Source organism: Ambystoma mexicanum, chromosome 5p (assembly GCF_040938575.1).
Source record: "Ambystoma mexicanum isolate Mex_15411 chromosome 5p, UKY_AmexF1_1, whole genome shotgun sequence".
Lineage (NCBI taxonomy): Eukaryota > Metazoa > Chordata > Amphibia > Caudata > Ambystomatidae > Ambystoma > Ambystoma mexicanum.
Genome location: NC_090930.1, coordinates 994,928,022 through 994,947,882, shown reverse-complemented (window position 1 = coordinate 994,947,882; position 19,861 = coordinate 994,928,022).

The following is a 19,861-nucleotide window of genomic DNA, read 5'->3' as shown; positions in this document are numbered from 1 at the left end:
AGACAACAACCAGAAACGACTAAGGAAAGTCCTACAACAACGAGAGAGACGACACTAGGTTGAATAGGACACAAGTGACAACCCCATGAAGACAGAATTAGCACCCCTGCTCAATTCCATCCTAAAACCTCACCCACTCCATGAATGCTAGCAAGTGCCAATTATGAATGTTAACAGCTACCATTTTGGACAGAGCCATGGACGTTAGCATGTGCAGAGCCCGGACGGAATTGTGATTGATGGCAGAGGCCGCGCCAAGTTGTTGCTACGACTGCTGGTATGTACCTCGCTTAGATGACAGGGTTGTAAGCGATAGCCTGCGTGAGCAACTGGGTAGGATTATGAATGCTGAGCATTGCCACATCTGGATAGAGTAGTGGTTGCTGAGCGAAGCCACGTCCAGACTGCAGCGGAATGCTACCGAGGCCAGATTAGGATGGAATCGCGAATACCAGCTAACCGCACACATAGACAAGTTCCAATGGTGGACAAGGGCTGAATTTGGGGCACAGTTGTGAATAGTGGAGAGCATCATTTATGGAAGGGATAGTGAATATCGGCTGGTGCCGGAACTAGATTGATATGCAGTGATGTTCACGCGCCACTCTTATAGAAAAAAACTTGGAAATTCAGCACATAACTTATAGACAGCAATGCCAATAACCAATCCACTAACAATTTCACCCCTCCGCCTACACCTCTCAAACTCTAACCTGACACAACCACAACCCTATACCACAACAAACCGCACAAACTTCACTACACCGCAACAACAAAACAAACCTCACATAGACTCGCACAAGAGCACACAACATCTACCCAAAGAAACACCCCAAGCCCAGCGAACAGTGTGAACCGTGTTGAGGCTGCCAACAGCACATCACTGCTCTCTTGCACTTTTCCTGCTTACTCCCACTAACTCACCCCCTTGCCTTCCCCCTTCTGGTTTCACAGCTGCCAGAGTGCCAGGCGACCACTCCGGTGGTGATAGTGCATGGTACAAATATCCTTTAACATTAACATTAATGGAGGGCCGTGGCCAGCGACCGCGGGATGAGGGCGTGATTCCCCGTCGCTCCCGGCCCACCACCAAGATCCTGCAATTATCCTGATACCATTTGTTCACAACCTCCCCAAAAAGACACCAACTGATGGCGGAACCTTTGCACAACAAAACGCTGCATTGTGGACGAGAATAGGTGCACCGCTCCGGAACTATTAGCGAAGGAAGAAAAGGCAACCTAATGTGCACCATGAGCAAGATGGCCACCGGGACCGCGCACTGACTGGAAGACACGCAGTGCGGCATAGGCTCCACTGTCCAGGACGCCCCGCGGTGGTGGCCCCCATCGCTGCACTGCGCCATGAGTCAGAGGGTGCCTACGCCGACTCCGGCCCCCTGGGGGGTGGTGCATGCACCCCGACTGCAGACGCTGCAGCAGACCCACTGTGGACGATCCCCCGATTGCTGCTGGGACAGGACTCCGAACGTCGGCGGCGCTCGGACGCGGCCCGCCGTCGCAGTGATGGAACGCGGGAGAGCTGGTGTGCCCCTGCGAGACCGGGGGCGGCAAGAAGGTGAGGAGCCCCTCGCGGGTGTAATAACGAGTATGGCTGCATCGGTGGGAAGCGGCTCCCTGGGCTGGGGACGTTGGGTGGCACCAGGCTAACTGACACTATTGTGTCACACCGAGGATACCCCGAGATACTACGCTCACACAGGGATTCAGCAAGCGGCCTGTGGGCTGCGCTCCACGGGCGGCCGGGGCCGCTCTCACCATGAAAACATCTGCTCTGGGGCAAACTCGGATTGCACGCTGCTAATGGGACATACCAAGACACCACTGCAGTGGTGGTGTGGCAAACCCAACATATACCCAGCGATACCCCATCAGCATACCTACGGGCACCACAACACGCAGAGGGGAGCGAGATCTGAGAGCCTGTGATGGCCTGTGGGCCCAGCCTACTGAAGAAAACGGCCTGTGATTAGGAGGGGACCTCGCTGGACTCGCATTAGCTGTCCAGGCACCGGTGTGCGTATCAAGGCTACAGAGCTTCAAGCTGAGAACCCCATCATTGAAAAAAATCAGCTTGAATATTACCTGACTCTGCCCTGAGGCTGCGAGGTGATAGGGGCCTTAATCCTATGTTGTGTGACCCTGAGATACCCGCCTGAACAGCAGGTACTGCAAATGAGTTCCTCTTAGTACATTTGGGAACCAACTGAATTAGATCCTGGAACGACCAACATAGGACTATGAGAGCGTAGACGATCGGCTGAAAACCTCTCATATATAGATAGTGTACAAAACACACAAAAGCAATGGAAAGGAGAGTGGGGGAAGGTTCTCAACTATACGATAATGCCTCCCAGATGGGATAGAGCCCGAGACCTCTGTTTCTATCATTTCTGAGATAAGGAAGACCAGTGCACACGGGCAAAACCATCCAGCAGTAAACGGCAAGTAATATATCTGACAAGGCATATTGAGAACTCCTAGCGAACCACCTGACTACACCTCCCCCCACAGACTCTGGGAACAAGCTGCTACAACTGGAAGGTGCCTCTGTCACCTCGTTGCACCCGAAGCAAAAGCACCCCACAGATCTAAACGATTGTGCGAATAAAGGTTACTAGACTTGAAGGCTACTGCACTCCGACGCTCACTTGTTCAACATGGGGAAAGACAGGATTAAAAATACGACAGAGCAAAATGGAAAGGTACACCACCACTGCCCAAGCACCCGTACAGGAGCAGGCTAAATCCAGTGACGCAATGGGAACGGAGGACGATAGCTTATCTCTTAAGGATGTTATGAACGCTATTGCCAGCTCAAGAACCTCCATGGAGAAGAAAATGGATGGCATAAGCACAGAGGTATCCCTATTGCACCATGACCTGCAAAAATTAACGGCCCGAACAAGGGAGGCCGAGGGCCGTATATCGGAAACAGAGGAAGGCTTGGGATCTGTAGGCCACCAAATGACTGGAGTGTTGACACGTCTTAAAGCACTAGAAGAGAGGGTTGAAGAGGGAGAAGGCAGAGCGAGACAGAACAATATCCACATCTTTGGTATACCAGAGAAAGCTGAAGACCCAAACATGGAACTGTTCTTAGAGCAGTGGCTTGCAGACCTTTTTGCTCCCAAATCACTATCAAAATTCTTTTCAATCGAACGTGCTCACATCATACCAACAGGCGGGCAGATCCCTGGTGCCCCTCCACGCACGGTGATAGCAAAGCTCCTGAACTATAGGGATCGAGATGCCATTTTGCAAATGACCAGAACCAAGGGCGCAATAACGTACAATGGCTCCAAAATTGCTTTTTTCCTAGACTTCACCAGGGAGATGCAGAAGGCGAGACTGTCTTTCGACCCACTTAAAAAACGTCTTCAAGCCCTCAATATAAAATATGGGCTTATGTTCCCCGCACGATTGAAAATCTACTATAAGGGTGCGACCCCAAGGAGTCCCGAGGAGGCATGGAACTGGGCCGAAACAAACCTGGAAGGTGACTGTAGACCGCATCGGAGACAAGACACTGGCAGAGACAGGCCGAGACCAGGGAGAGCGCCACCGGAGCGCCCACAATGAGCTTTAGGTGCACCACTAAATGAAGGCAACGACTGATAAGTCACACGGATCCGCTCATGCAAAAGGATGCTAGAAAGAACTTGGAACCAAAAGGTCGCCACCCGATTAACATGACAATGCAGATGAGGGTTGTGCTTACAACAGATCTGGCGACCCCGGTAAGCACGGACCCCCCAAGATAGTTATCACCACTTGTTGTATACCTGTATTTGTAAGTTAGGTTGCAACTATGTTCGGGTGACAGGTACTTCGTGTTGGGGTGGAGTATAGGGTGGGGGAAAGGGACAGTTTATGTTGTTTTTGTATCGATCTAAAGTTACTATGCATTCACAGGGATAATGAATAATATCAACCAGCACACGCCGTCATGTGTTACCCCCAGATGGCAGCACACCCCCTCTGTGACCAACCCCCGCATAATGCCCCTATAAGACGACTCCACAAAACCTGTGAATCCGACTCTACAAACTATAAATGGCACCCACATTGACCCATGCACTACCTCCTGAGCGGCCCAAATCTCTCAAACTGATCACATGGAACGTGAACGGGCTGGGTTCTGGAATTAAGAGACGTCTTGTGATGCAATTCTTGAACAGACACTCCCCAGACATTGCCCTAATTAACGAAACACACTTAGCCGGAACTAACTGCACCCTCTTTCGGAGAACCAATTACCAAGTGGCATTATATGCGGGATATACTATGGGATCCAGAGGGACACTCATACTGATACATAAACGCCTTCCATTTGTGTCACTGACAGTAGAGCGGGATCCCAGGGGTCGCTGTGTGGTGGCCATTGGGGCGCTAGGGGAAGAAACTTTGGCCATTACGCCAGTGCACTCTCTGCCGGGGCTGGGGGAGGTACTTTTAAACAACCTGGTTATCGTCATGGCAAAATACCAACCCGACATGTGGGTCTTGGGGGGCGACTTTAATGACGTCATGTGTAACAGTAAGGATCGCTATCACATCAGGGACCGTAATCCGAAGACCTCCACTAATCTAGCCAAATTTGCACCAGCCCTGGGCCTCCGAGATGTGTGGCGACATCTTCAACCTGATACCGAGGCTTACTCGTTCCACTCGGGAGCACATGGCTCCTTGTCCAGATTGGATTACTTCCTCCTCCCAAGTACTGTCATACATAGGGTGACCGCTGCGGATCTGCTCTCCCGTGGCATCTCAGACCACTCACCCTTGATGATGATGGTGTTGTGCATGCGGGGCGTGGCCCCCCAAGTAATGGAGATTGAATAGTTATTATCTGGGCTTCCCTGATCTTGTCGACTGACTCACGGAAGCAACCAACGAATATTTTGAAAATAATACCACCGCGGTAGATAACCCTGTTATTATTTGGGAAGCGTACAAAACAGTGCTGAGGGGGGAGATAATCTCCTGGACGGCACACAAAAAGAAGGAAAGGCTTCGGGAATTAGCGAAGGCAGAAGCCGAAATGAGAGACTGGGAGGCCAAATACGTTCTTGGCCCAAGCTCTGAGATCCTCAGATCCTTTAAGGGCGCTAAAGAGAGGCTTCGGAATATTGAATTAGACAACGCTAAACACGCCCATCGAGAGTCCAGAGCAAGGGTCTATGAACATGGGGACAAAGCTGGGAAAATGCTGGCCTGGCTTGAGAGGAGAGACGAGGGTCAACATCATGTCAGAGAAATTATAACCACGCAAGACGGAAGATGCCACTCAGACCGTGAAATAGCAAAGGCTTTCACTGACTTCTGTGCCACTCTGTACTGCACCCCGGTATCCCCAATGAACCCCTCCCTTCTAGATGACATTATTCTGCCTCAGCTGTCGGAACAGCAAAAGGCACAACTGGACTCAGCTCTCACCGAAGCAGAGATAGCTGAGACTATAGCCCAACTACAATCCGGGAAAACACCGGGCCCTAACGGACTCCTGGTTGAGATCTGGAAAAAGCTTGGCGGGGAGAAGTTAGCACCGCACCTCCACAAAATGTTTCTCGGGGCTCAGGACCAGGGTGCTCTCCCGCTGGATTTGCGCAAAGCCACGATTGTTGTCATCCCCAAGCCGGGTAAATCACCTGAACAATGCGCCTCCTATAGGCCCATCTCATTACTTAACTCTGAAACTAAAGTCCTTGCCAAACTCTTAGCTAACCAACTACAATTGGTCATTACCTCCCTGGTCCACCCGGACCAATGCAGGTTTATGCCACATAAATCAACACGCATGAACATACAACGCCTCCACCTACTATTAGAAAGAGCCCCAATTATAGACAAGCCGCTTGCATTATTGGCCATAGATTTTGAGAAGGCGTTTGATTCACTTCGCTGGGACAGCCTCTGAGAATCTATGCGGAGAATGGGCTTTGGAGACAATTTCCTGGGATGGGTGCAACTCCTCTATACAGATCCACAGGCGGAGGTGAAGGTGAACGGGTCCTCTGAGCCCTTTCCCCTTGGCAAGGGCACACGGCAGGGATGCCCCATCCCCTCTCCCCTCTCCTCTCTCCTCTTCGCTCTTGCAATAAAGACACTCGCCTTATGGCTCCGCCAGAGCGGGGATTGGTAAGACTTAGATGGCCGGAGGGACATGAGGACAGGGCGTCTTTGTACGCTGATTCTCTTGATCTATCTGATCTATCTGTGTGACCCGATACAAACCTACCCCATAGTGACGCAGATGCTTGTCCGCCTTGGTGAATTCAGTGGGCTGAGAATCAACTGGAGCAAATCTATCCTCTTTCCGGTGAAGGGCGGTACACAAGCCATCCCCCAGGAATGCCCATTCAAAGTGGAACCAAGCGGATTTCGATATCTGGGGATTTGGGTATCAGACGACCTGACACGCTAAACCACCCACAATCTCCAACCAATCATGGACTGTTTTAGAGATGATGTCTGCCACTGGAGTCTTCTCCCCCTGACACTTATGGGTAGAGCCGCCCTCTTTAAGATGATTACCCTGCCCAGATTTCTCTATGTATTACAAAATGCCGCACTTGAGAATTCACGATCCCGAATTCGACTGCCTCGATAATCTCCTTAGAGAACTCATATGGGGGGGGGGTCAACCCTGCATTGCACTGGCCACGCTTCAAAGATTGATCTGTGAAGGAGGAATCAGCGTGCCCCGCCTTCGGGCGTGCTACTGGGCCTCCCAGCTAGCGGTGGTCAACGACCTACTACACGGGGACCGGGAGTTGCCACATATAAGGGCCGAAATTGCGGCCATGCACGACACAGATCCACTGCACCTGCTCTACCAGCCCCTCCGCAGGCCCCCTCCACAAACAATGGCAGCACATGTCAATATGGTCTGGAAACGGGCACACGCTTTTGTGGGTTGGAAAGATAAGATCACCACAGCACAACCCCTGTGGCACAAAGGTAACCTGATGGAGCTTGGGAAACTCAAACCATGGCCCAAATGGGCGGAGGTCGGTATCACTAAGATCAGGGACGTCCTTGCCGGTGGGGAACTCACCTCATTCGAAGTACTGTGACTGAAATTCCAGCTCCCAACAGCCGAACAATATCATTATACTCAACTGGCTCACGCTCTGCGAACGCATATTCAAACAGGCTCTGCCATTCCCGAGAATACACCCATAGAACGCAACATATTCCCGGCACACATTCCCGCTAAATGTACCTCTATATTATATAACACCATGTCCTCATTCGCCACTCCGGAACTCCCTCACCTTAAATCCAAATGGGAGGAGGATGTGGGTACCATAGACCCGGAGGACTGGATCCAGATCCTAATGGACCCTACGGAAATTGTTATCTCTTCCAGGCTCCGTCTGGTGCAATTAAAAATCCTACATAGAATATGCTATCCTAGAACTATGATACACAAATGGAAGCGTGCCCTAAACCCGTACATGCCTCCGATGTGGAAGGGAGACTGGAACATTCATACATATACTGTGGGAATGCCCTCGAATCCAGACCTTCTGGGGTGAATGCTGCAAGGAACTGTCTGGAATACTAGGTCGCAACATATCACTAGACCCGAAAATACTGTTACTGGGTAAACCCGATGAAAACATTGCGAACAAATGGGTGGGGTTGCTCCTGGCAACGGCCGCAGGGTTGATCAAACGAAATATCGCACAGAAATGGGGCATGCTGGGATCTCCGACACTGGATCAATGGGCAGATGACATGGACACATGTGCAATGTTGGACCACAGAGTCTACAAGGCTAGGGGTTGTCCCACCAAAGCTTTCAAAATCTGGGGGAAATGGGAAGAAAATGAATCCCCGTAATCTTTGATACCTCAAAAGAACACGCTTATAGAACACCTGGAGGTGGCTGAAGATGAAAACCATCGGACATTCACCATGCTTTATTATTGATTCACTCTCTGAATGCATATGTTTTGAATTTGTTTCTTTGTTTTCTTTATTTATTGTGATTGTTGTTAAAATCAATAACATATATTATTTAAAAAAAACATTAACATGAATGTTATTTTGGTAACAAGTCAGTCATTTAAATACATGTTTGAGGAACGTGATAAAGCTATGAGGCAATGACAAAAAAGTACCCTTCAGCCGCCCCTGTGCCACGCCTCTCATAGGGTCTGCCGGAGCTACTGACAAACTAAGCTGTGCTGTGCAGTATGTAATAAAAAAATGTAAAAAGGAATAGGCAAATTGTAATTTATCAGCATGATTAATGTATTTTCTTAGAAACATGAGAGAAACGGATTCCTGTGCCTGAAATACTGAAAATGTAAAAGGTTGGACAGTTAAAAATGGTGCATTCCTCAATGCTGTATGGGAAATGGCCTCCAAAATGGTCACTGAAATGATACAGGTGCTCCAGATGTCAGTGGCTCCCCCGGAACTGGAATAAATGTACAGCAATTTCCCTCTGACGGTGAAAGGCAGAGGGTGACATCTAATTTGGGGGAATTTTCCACCCACCCCAATCGGGTGTGCACACTTTTTTACAAAGTTCTTTTTATGTACCACGGACACCAATTTAATAGCATCGATTCCATGCAGCCTCCCTCCTCTTTCCGGACAAGAAACAGAGAGGTTTGCACATAAGGTCTATTAATTTAAAATAGAAATAATTAAATCAATGTACAGATAAAGACACTCTGAAATCCCAATATCAATGGTTTCTACAATTGAGAATTGGCAATAGACTGGTCATTTAATGGCGAAAGCTGTATTAACTTGAATGTAGAGTTTTTTTTTTAAAGTACACGCTTCACCATGTGTACATTTGGTTTACCCCGAGAACACTGTCACCATGGGTTGAAGAGAATGAGCGTACAGGATAAAGCTTTAATTTTATAAAAGCAAAATTAAATCAGAACATCCCTGCCTATCTATTGTCGTAAGCATAACTAACAGCATTCTAGTAAACTCAATTTAAAAACAGGCCTCTTGATATTCCCTCGTGTAAATTGCTTGCAAAAAGAAAAATGTATGTTTAACCTGTGTGTTTGCTAGATTACCTTCAATGGTGTTTCTGTTGTATTCATGTGTAAAAGTGTACATTTGCCTTTTTCAATTGAAAGGTGGGAAAATTGGTAGCAGTTAATAACCCTTTCCCCTTTGGCTTTAGTGGTTCAGCACTAGTAAACAGAACTCTGCTTAGTCGTGTAACCGGAGAATGGCTTCAATTACATTAGTCTTAGTGCCTTTCTGAAGGGCCAGTATGATTCTTCTAGCCTTAAGGCTGGGGGGGAGTGTGTTAGTGATGCACAGCCATTGATGGGAAGCTTGAGCCACCTCCAGTGAGTTTCTTGAAAGTAGGAGGCACTAGGCGGTTAGCATGGCAGGATCTTACGGGTCTGGTGGATTAGGTCCACATAAAGTTCTGCCACAAGTATTCAGGTGGCATGCGTAATGCAAAGGGTTTTAAACATGATTCTCTCTTTAATAGGGAGCCAGTGTGCCTTTTTTCTTGCTGATGAGATATGCTCTTTTCTTGAGGTGTTTAGGGCTACTCGTAGGGCATTATTTTGGGTTACTTGGAGTTTATGGATGTTCCGTTGTAATGTCCCTGCGAAGAGCGCATTGCAGCAATCTAATCTTGCCCCTACAAGGGCTAGGGCTATGGTGAGGCAGTTGGCTGGCATGAGGAATTGTCTTGCTGCGTTGCAGAGTTTGGTGGTATATGCAGCGGATGATGCAATTGCGTTCAATTGCCTGAATAGGGAGAGGGATGCATCCGAATAAACCGCTAAAGTTTGTACTGTGGTTAGGACAGGAATTTGGATGCCGTCTATCGTGAATTCTTTGAATTTAGGATAGAGGTTTTTTAGCATATCTGAGGAGCCCATTATGAGAATCTCGGTTTTGTCATCATTGAGGCATAAGTGGTTGGTGGCCATCCAGACCTGGATGGTTGAGTAAATATTGTTGATCATGGTTGAGTCGGTGTTGTAGCACCCAGACAGTGGGAAAAGGATTTGGGTGTCATCTGCATAGTTTGTATGCGTTTTGCTCAGGGAGTCCAGGAGGTCGAATAAGGGTTTCGGGAAAATGTAAAGGGAGGGGGATACGCAGGATCCTTGAGGCACTCGGCAGGGCATGGGTTTGGGGGGGAGCACGCTGTTTCCGAGAAGACTCTCATGGATCTGCCCTCTAAGAAGGGGGCTACCCAGGTCGAGGCTTTGAGGGAGAAGTTGGCAGATTCAGTGAGGTGCTTCCAGAGGGTTGAGTGGTTGACCAGATTGAAGATGGCGGAGAGATCTAAAAGGAGAAGGGCTGGTTTGCCTTCATCTCTGAAGTCATTGAGCTGATTTTTTAGGTATTAGTAGAGCAGATTCAGTACAGTGTCCTGGCTGGATACCTGATTGGCATAAGCCTAGGATATGGTTTGTTTCTAGGAATGACTGGATTTGGTCATAGGCTGCTCTATCCAGGATTTTCAGTAGGAAGTGGAGAGTTGTTGGGGTTTGAGGGGTCTAGTGTCAGCTTCTTCAGCAGAGGGTGCACCCAGGATTATTTCAGTGTATCAGGGATTGAGTTTGAGCTGAAGGATGAGTTGATAAATCTGGTGATGAAGGGGACTAGGTCTTCGGCACAATATTTAATAATGTTGGCGGGGCAGATGTCTCCTTTGCATTTGGATGGTTTAAGCTTTTTTAGGATCTTTGCTATTTCTGATTCTGATACTGCTCTGAATTGGAATGGGGGTGAGCGGTGAGCGAGAGTGGGGGTGTGGGTGTGGAGATGAGAGCTTGTTTGAACATGATTTTTTGTTGGAGAAAGGAGATTTTTGCTCGCATAGCGTTCTGAATATCCGTGCACCATATTTCATCTTTGGAGATGGCACATTGTCCGGTGGATGGGGATTCCAGTTTTCTTAGGATTTGAAAGATCTCTCTAGGGCTAGAGCTAGCATTGGTGATTCTAGAGTTAAAATATGTTCATTTGGCAGCAATGGTAGGTTGTTTGTATTCTTTGGATAGGGAGTGGAAGGCAGCTTTTAGTTTGTTTGTCGTTTTTTCTCTCCAAACCCCCTCTGCTTGTCTTTTCTTTTGGTGCGTAGGGCTTGCAGATCGGGGGTGAACCAGGCATTGGCATGTTTGACTGCTTTAGTCTTACTAGGCAATAGTGGGGTCAACTGCTAAATGGCATATGTTAAGGTGCTGGAGTACAAGTTGGTCAGGGTGGAGAGTTCTGTGGAGGGGAGAGTTGCTGGTTTCAGCGAGGTTAGGAGCTGTGTGATCGATTCCCCAGAAATTGTACATTTGCTTCGAATGAGAGCAGAAGGTAAGGCTGGGGGGGGACCTTTTGTTTGGCCAGCTGGAGTGTAAAGATGAGTGTAGTGGTCTGACCAGGGGCATGGTGAGGCAGAGGGGGTGGAGGTAAGGTTGTTTAGGTCTGCTACCAAGTGTAGGGATCTTCCTTTATTATGGGTGGGTGTTGCCATCCGGTGGGTGAAGCCGAGGTCTGAATGGGATTTGGCAACCGCTATGGCGACATTGTCAGTGGGATCATTAAGCCCTAAATTGAGGTCCCCTAGTAAGAGAGATCTGGTTGTGGGTTTGATGTAACTCCCTAGCATGTGTATAAGGTTATCCCCAGAAGTGGGGCTGTGGCCTGGCATCCGATAAAGGATGTGAATGGCGATAGTCATCTGGGGCACTTGCAAGTTTGACTGTTAGTAGTTCATAGTTGTCTATCATGGGAAAATGTGTATCTCTGATGTTGAGTGAGTCTCTATATATCAGAGTGACACCCCTCCCCCTGGAAACTTCCCTATCCTTTCTGAGGCTGCTATAGCCTTTGGGGACAGCTAGGGATAGTAGCGGCTGGAGGCTTGGTGTAACCAGGTCTCTGTTAGCGCAAGAAGGTCCTGATTTTGATTAAGTAGCAAGTCATGGATGTCTAAGGCGTGAGCTGTGAGGAATCGTGCATTGACGAGGGCAAAGTTGAGTGGGGCTGGTGGAGTAAATGAGTCTTCTGAGGTGGGGTCTAGTAGCATGGTGTGAGGATTGTGAGTTCTGGCTGCTTGGGTGGGAGTGGCATTGTTCCTGGCTAAGTGTGATCTGGTACTGGTAAAGGATTGTTGGCCGTTTCATTTAGCTTTCATCATGGGGGCCGCTTACACTTGGGGTCATTGGTATTGTTCAGGATTAATTTTTCCTGAGGGCGCTCCATCATTTGTCGCAATATTTGGGTGACTGTTGCCAGGGTATGCAGATGTGTACATGTGCCTGCTCGGGACATGCATATGAGAAGAGCATTTCTGCTAAGTGTGGGTCTTGGGAGGCAATGGGCTCCGGTCTCGCGCAGTCTCCCCTAGTGGATACTCTCATGTGGTTTCTGCATGTAAAGTAAGAAGCAGGGTATGATTGGACATATTTTTCCAGAGTCATGAGATGGATACTTGTTGGAGTGGACCATCCTGGCACTTTGGGGGTTGCTCAATGTTGAAGGAGGTTTGTTCTGCATAGGCGGGATAACTCTCCGAGGGCTACCAACCCTCTTGGTCCCCATATGTGTGCACTGCGCACACATGATTTGTGTTACACTTAATCTAATTTTAAAAGGTTAGACTTCCTGCTTTAGAGTGTATAAGGGAGGGGTTGTAGTAATGGTTTTTTGTTACCACGGGTGGTCGGGTAAGCACATTGTATATTTTTGCAACATCTAGAGATAAGGACGTTCCAGGAAGCATCTTCACTTTATGGCAATATTCAAGTTTTTATCTTGTGAAAGGGCTAACCTTCCAAGAGTCCAGTTGTTGCAAAAGCTGTAAATTGTGCAAGCTGATGTGATGTGTCTCCAAGACACTTGCCTCTTGGTAAGGGATACTACTAGATTACAATCAAATAATTTTCCATTTCAGAGCTGCTCATCGGCAGCAAAGGAAAAAAGGGGGATAGGCATTCTAATTGGCTCCTGGCTAAATTTTACATTGAAAGATACCACCTGTATCTAGTAGGTGATTAAATGGTGATTGAATGACATCGATCACTATTAACGGGCTGAATAAGGAGCAAAATAATTGCGTTTGCTCTGCAATTCTGGGGCTAGTAAATTTTGCAAAGGGCCCTATAATTTTGCCAGTGGACATCAACCTGATCAGAATTTAGATTGGAATTGGCATGCAAAAAGAGCTTCCTACATTGGTGTTAACCAAGGATCTCGGAGGGTGATAAATGCGCCGATAGAAGCAGACTTGATTGACTTGTGGAGACATGAACATCAAGAAGAGAGACTTTTTTTTTACATACCCATTGTATATACTCAAATCTGGATTTTTCTTTTGGAGCGGAGCCTCCTCCAATATATGTATAACTCAATGATAGGCGACATTGCATTCAGTGTTTGTGGAAATAGAGCCAGTGAGGTCAGAGAGAATGTGCTCATGGAGGTCCGATCAAGGCTTATTGAGGGATCCAATGGTTAGAGAAGTGGGTAGGAAAAGGGATATCTGAATTCTTCTTAAATTACCCAAAAGGCCAGATAGGTGGTGGGATTAGATTGGATGCCTGTTAGCATATAATAAATCTGTTTATAGAAAAGTGCATAACGATCAATAGGATAAGAAAGAAAGAAACTGATGTACTTGCAGAGTAACCGAGGGAATACGAAACAGAAATATAGAGAGGTAGGCTCACAAAAGGCATTTTGTGAAGTACACACATTCTGCACTTCTATCACCATTCTGAATAGCAATGCAACAGAATACCCCTTTTTAAGAGCCAAGCTATTTTGGGCTGGGCAAGAAAGCAGACACATTACTGGCCTATAAACTAAAGGCCAAGGCAAAAAATAAGCATTTTCATTTTGACACCTGTGTAGCACAGCTGACAATTAAAATGTTCCTGTTCACAGAAAACCTTGCTCTCACTGCAGTCTTCTCCCAGCCTCAAGACTCTCCAAATCCTTCCTTTGCTCACAGCAATTTCAAGGGGGCTAGTAGAGAGTGCATCAGTAATTAACTCCTCCACTCTTTAAAACCAAAAAAAGCATCAAGGACCTGTGTTGGAGTATATGCCAGGAAAAGTGGTTTCTTATTGAAATAATTGCGAATCAGCACTTATCAGTATACTTCTATTAAGCTAACTAGATTCTAACTTTTTTTAAAGTCCTTCCTGCAGTTCCATTCCTAAAAATGTAAGCTGTTACCTAATGCAAGATTACAGTATGGCTACTATAAAACACTGCATTATCTTTGTTTTTCAGTGAAGTTCAATTTAGCTTAGTGTATATAAATATCATTGTGTGAACTGTATTTAAATGTGTAGGAGCACATTGTATTTACAAGGTTGAGTGAATACTTATGAAAATGTACATCATCACACAGCCAAATTGTTTTGATGGAAAACCTAGTTCTGTGACCTGCTGATTTACATATATCTGTGCATATTGTTGCTCACCTCATGAGCTAATTGAAAGCTCCTTGACATTTTAGCTCATCAACCTGTCGCTTTAAATTGGCTAACCTGATATTGACAGATGACAAACTACAATTCTGCATCTGGTTTTGCCAGTTCTCTGACTGCTACATGCACCACTATATAATCCTAATCGTATAGTCTCTACCTTTGCTCTCATGTAATGAATACACAAAGCAAACTAGATTTGTGCACAAGGTAGTGATCAATAGTTCAATCCAGTCTGTACATTTACAGACATAATGCAAGACCATGTTAGACAATATTTTAGTCTCCTGATGTCTCTGCTCTTTATTATGAATACATGATATATTACCTCCTGGGGTGAAAGGCTCTAGCCATTCAGGAGGCAGGCGCAGTGCAAGAGGAATCTGCAAGTAACTGCCCACATTTCATGCTTTGTGCCTCTCACCTGGCTGGCTGCCATCTAGTTCTGATGCTCCAAGACCCCTATCCCCATCACAATCTCTGCAGTCGCTCTCCTCAATCCCGCCCCCTGCCTCATTCAGATGTGAACCTCTTAGCCTGCCTCCAGCTCCTGGAAACTGTAATTATGGACATATTTTTTTTAAACTTCTGTTTATTGAAAGATTTTCTTCACATATTATGTCAAACAGCATACAGATGATTCAACACTACAAAAGAAGATAGGACAATCTACATGCCATATCAAGCACTTCCCAGGAATTTTCCACCTCTTCTCACATGGATGTGGATCAGGTGGGGATCTCCAGCTTCGTCTTCTATTTCCAAATATGAAGAGCGCAAGCACATTATTGTTGTGCAGTGTCATTGTCCCATCAAAACCCCCGTTGTAACCCTCCCCTTCTGCCTCCCCCCAACTGTTAACTACTACTACTATTGCTACTGCCGGGGTCGGATTGCCAATTATCGTGTCAGTATCAATGTGTGAATGCGCGAGCTACATGTGAGTTACGCAGAGTATCAGGTGTAGGGTGGGACTCCAATGGTCTGCGAAGTGTCGGTAGGCGAGTCTGGGGCTATGTGTCGCTGGGGCAGGATTGTATCTTAGAAATGGCGCCTGTCCATTTGTGGAGGGGCTCTATGGGGGACGGATGATCCGGTCCCAGAGTTTGCGCGTCATCTCTGCCCTGGTCGGGTTCATTCTTTTAATTGCGCTTCTCTCCTGGGAACACATCTTGGCCAGCATACCGAATAGTTGTGATTTAGTGGGTGGTTCTGGTGCTTTCCAGTTCACCACCAGGAGTTTACGGGTGGCTAACACTACAGTGTTCATGACTTTGCATGTCAGAGGGTCCAAGTGCCAGTCCTTATAGTTGGCTCCAAATAGCATGTCTTCTGGGGCTAGAGCTATGTCCGCCTCCGGCAATTGGTTTGCCAGTATTGTTTAATCTCTGGGCACGACCACAATATGTGTCATATAGTGGGGAGGGTGTCAGACCCATTTTGTGCATTTTGGATGGGGTATAGTAAAGGCGTTGGATTATTTTATACTGGATTTCCCTATTCTTTATTTTATTTTTTATTAATTTATTTTATATATTTGTATAGCGCACAGCCCTTGGGCATCATGGCGCTGTTACTTGAGGGGCACTTAGTTACAGGGGAGGGTACAGATTGGGTATACATTTACAAGATTTACATTTATACAGTTTAGGCACAGGTTATATATTGTGGGATGTATTTACCCATGCATCCGAGCCCTACCTCAAAACTGTGCAGTACTGACATGGAAAACATCATGATGGCCAGAGCTTCCCAGAAAATGCACAGGGAAATGCATGAAGAATAGGCTGCCACTCATTTTTGCCGATGTTATGGGCACAGAAGGACACTGCCTAAAACCACCATTGGACTACCCACACAGTAGTCTGAAACCATTGGGAATGGCAATGCTGATTGCCAAAAGCAAACCCATAACTGTGGAGAATTAATTTTCTTAAATCCCAAAAAGGGGTGCAGTACCAGTACTCACCACTATCCAAAAGCCGGCGTTTTAAAACCACCAGATTTTACTTTTTGTAGAAAACTGAATAAATGAACCCAAAACATGTCAAAGAAAGACTTACTGAGAGGTGGATACAATCTAAAGTTATATTCTGAAGTGACTTGAAGGTTTATAACAAGACTGGCTGAGCTGTGGATTTCAGCAGTTTAAGTAAATTTGGACTGAAAGACACTAAACATTTAAATGTTTAAAAGAAATGAGTGACCTACTTTGAGTGTCACATAGGTTGCAATTGTTTAAATGTCATAGTTTTAAACTTAGAATCAGCATTCTAGCTGCATATGTAAAAAAATGTCTTGACTTAAACTGGGTAACAAAAAGTGACATTTTATCTGAAACCTGGCTTAAGGAACTGAATTCTGCCTGGCAACTACCCCCATCAGGAGTGAAACTTGAGTCACAGCTGTGTTCCCAGGCCTATCTGCCTTTTGCTGGCCACACTAAGGATATGCCATCTCTCTGATAATTGAATTAAGGGGAGCCCCCACAGAATACAGGAGCTCTGAACAAAGCCCTGTCCTGACCCAGGCAGATGGTTTATTGCAGATGTCGTAAAAGTAGCTTCCTCCTGAAGCAAAGGAGAGGGGCACTGCCTGTGAGAGCAAGCTGGCTTGGCAGAACTGGAAAAACTAGAAATTCAACCTTGTGCTGGAGGAAAACCACACCCCTTTGGGGCCAGAACATAACTCTAAAAAGATGAATAACTCATAGTACGGACATGTGAAAATTATTTAAATGATACCATAATTCTTGTGATTTTTCTGCCCACATTTTAAGAGGTTTTTAGAACCGGTGGCATGTTCAGGGGGGTTTTAGCGGAAAAGAGGATATTACTCAAAATGTGTGCATGTGAAAAATCTGACACTTCATCAACTAATGTCCATACTCCTTGCGCACATGTGTGTAAATTTGGGTTAATGTCCGGTATCGCAAACCAGTTAAAAAGTGCAAAATATTGCCATTTCTGAATGCAAGCTCTCAGGAAGAGCAGATTTGGACAGGGTATACCTCCTGTAATGCATGATGGGTGCATATGATTTTAAAACAATATGTACCTCTGCGCATAGGTATTTGGTTCAAATCTAGATTTGTGTGCAAGTTGACAGGAGGAGTGGACTTTCTGCAGGCTGTAAAATGACATCATTCTGACACAACTTAGCTCCCCCAATCAGGGGAGAAATGAAAGCTTGGCCAATGATAAGTGGAGAGGGGCTGGCTAGTGATGCTGCTCACACACACCCATTAAAAAAACACATAAAAGCAGACAGACAGATAGGGATTTTCAAATCCATTTGCTGCTGGAAGCTCTGCCGGGAAAATCCATACTTCAAATCCATCAACCTCCAGAGAGCAAACTGGAGACTTCAATCTATCCAGAACTAGAGACCCAGACCAGACCAGCAGAGTAGAGCTGACCTGTTAGCAGAACCAGAGAGAGCTGACCCAGATCACTGTGAAGTGCAGAGAGCTGAACCGGAGTCCAGTCCAAAAGCTGACCAGATCCGTGGCAAGGCATATTGCTAAAGATATTGTGAGTACCCAGCAAAACTGTGCAGAACCAATCTCTTAGTTAAAATAATATAATTCAATCTATTTTAATCTAAGTAGAACTGTCTCCTAACTGTCACCTGTCATTTGTAAAGCTGTCACTTGTCATTTTCTAGTTGCAAGCTGCACTTGTCTTTTTGAACTTTAAAATTTCAAATCTGAAAAACAACCTTTATTTAATCGCTCATATCTCCGTGACCGTTTGTGTTAGAGACTTGCAGTAACTTTCCTCAGAAAGCTGGGAACCTAGAACCTAGAACCGCATTCCTACCCCCTATAGTTTTGCCGCAATCGTGAAAAACGCACTCGCGAATTTTGCCGCGATTTGCAAATTTCTTCACGTGTAAAAATCTGCTGCTGCTTGCCTTCCATTTGCCAAAAATTCGTTTAACCTACCAATTACTCCTAGATCCTTGCTAAAGTGAGCCTGGACTAATATTAACTTGATATCACTCACCCTGAACTCCTAGAGGGAATTAAAAGCATTTTAGTATATTTTTTCACTTCATTTCCAGCACATGTAAAAGCATTTTTGGGCCTGTGTTTCCAACTTCTGTAGTCTAAGCCTGCGGGGGTGAACTGAATCACATTTAATTGCATTTCTGAGAACTGTGTGTTTTCTTCCATTTCCTTGCATTGCATCAAGGGGGGGAGGGGACTGCCAGAGAAAAGTGATTACATTGTTTTGTTGAAATCATACTGAGTATTTTCTATACTGCATTTCATTCATTCAACCTTGCATTTCCTTGAACCCTATAAAACATTCTCTTCCACATTATTCTTCTGTCCCTATTTACCAGTGTGCTACCTTATCCATTTCATGTCAACTCCTTAGTGATTATAAAGAAGTGTGCTAGTGCCAGATTCTCCGTTGTTAATCTTTATCATATCAGATTAAGTGTGCTATTCAATTATTAATTTATTCTAAAGTGTGATATATATATATTGTTTAAATTATCAAATAAACCTTTTAAACTTGCAAAACAGAACTACTTCTTGGCTCAGTGGGGTCAGGAGGATTCCAAGAGAGGGGTGTTATATAGGGGTAGTCATCCAGAACGCATGAACTGGACATAAAGATATATCAATAAGGGTTTCCATTCAGTATCCCAGACTAGGCATTGACTTAGCTGTAGTGTTGAATTGAATCCTCTTACAAATTGGGGGCTCGTGCCGGACGTTTGAGTTAGATCTACCATTTGTGCAGATTAATACAGCGTGCCAGCTGACCAGATACACATATCCGGTCGGATCACCACGCTGTGTTACGCTGTAAAGCACTCCTCATAGGAACGCTCTTAGGAAAAGGTCTGTTTTGCAAAAATAAAATACAAACTTCTGTAAGTCAGGACAGAGACCAATCTCTAGAATGACGACCTTAGTAGACATGAAAATAGCCAGAGAGCACCTCTTACATAAACTATTTGTGAGAGGTGAATGGACTGAACAGGGCCAGGATGCCTGGTTGCAGGCCATCACGCGACAGGTCACTGAAACAGGGTCAGACCTATGGAGAGATCAGGGTCCATTACATGTGGCCCTGAGTGAACTATATATGGCTCCTAAAGCCAAAGATGAACACAATAAGATTGCCAGGATAGCAGCATACCTGTACCTATATATGGGAGACATGCAGGATAAATGCACTGAAAGCCAAGATCTGGCAAATAGGCAACAGATGGCAGTAGAGAAGGCCCGATCTGATCTGGCCTCTTCTGAGCAGAGGCTGCAGAGGAGCCAGGAGTCAGAAAATGATAGTAGGCAATATATCATTAAAATAAAAGAGGATATGGGCATCCTACAACAGGAAAAGACAGACCAGGATACCAGATTTCTGGCCC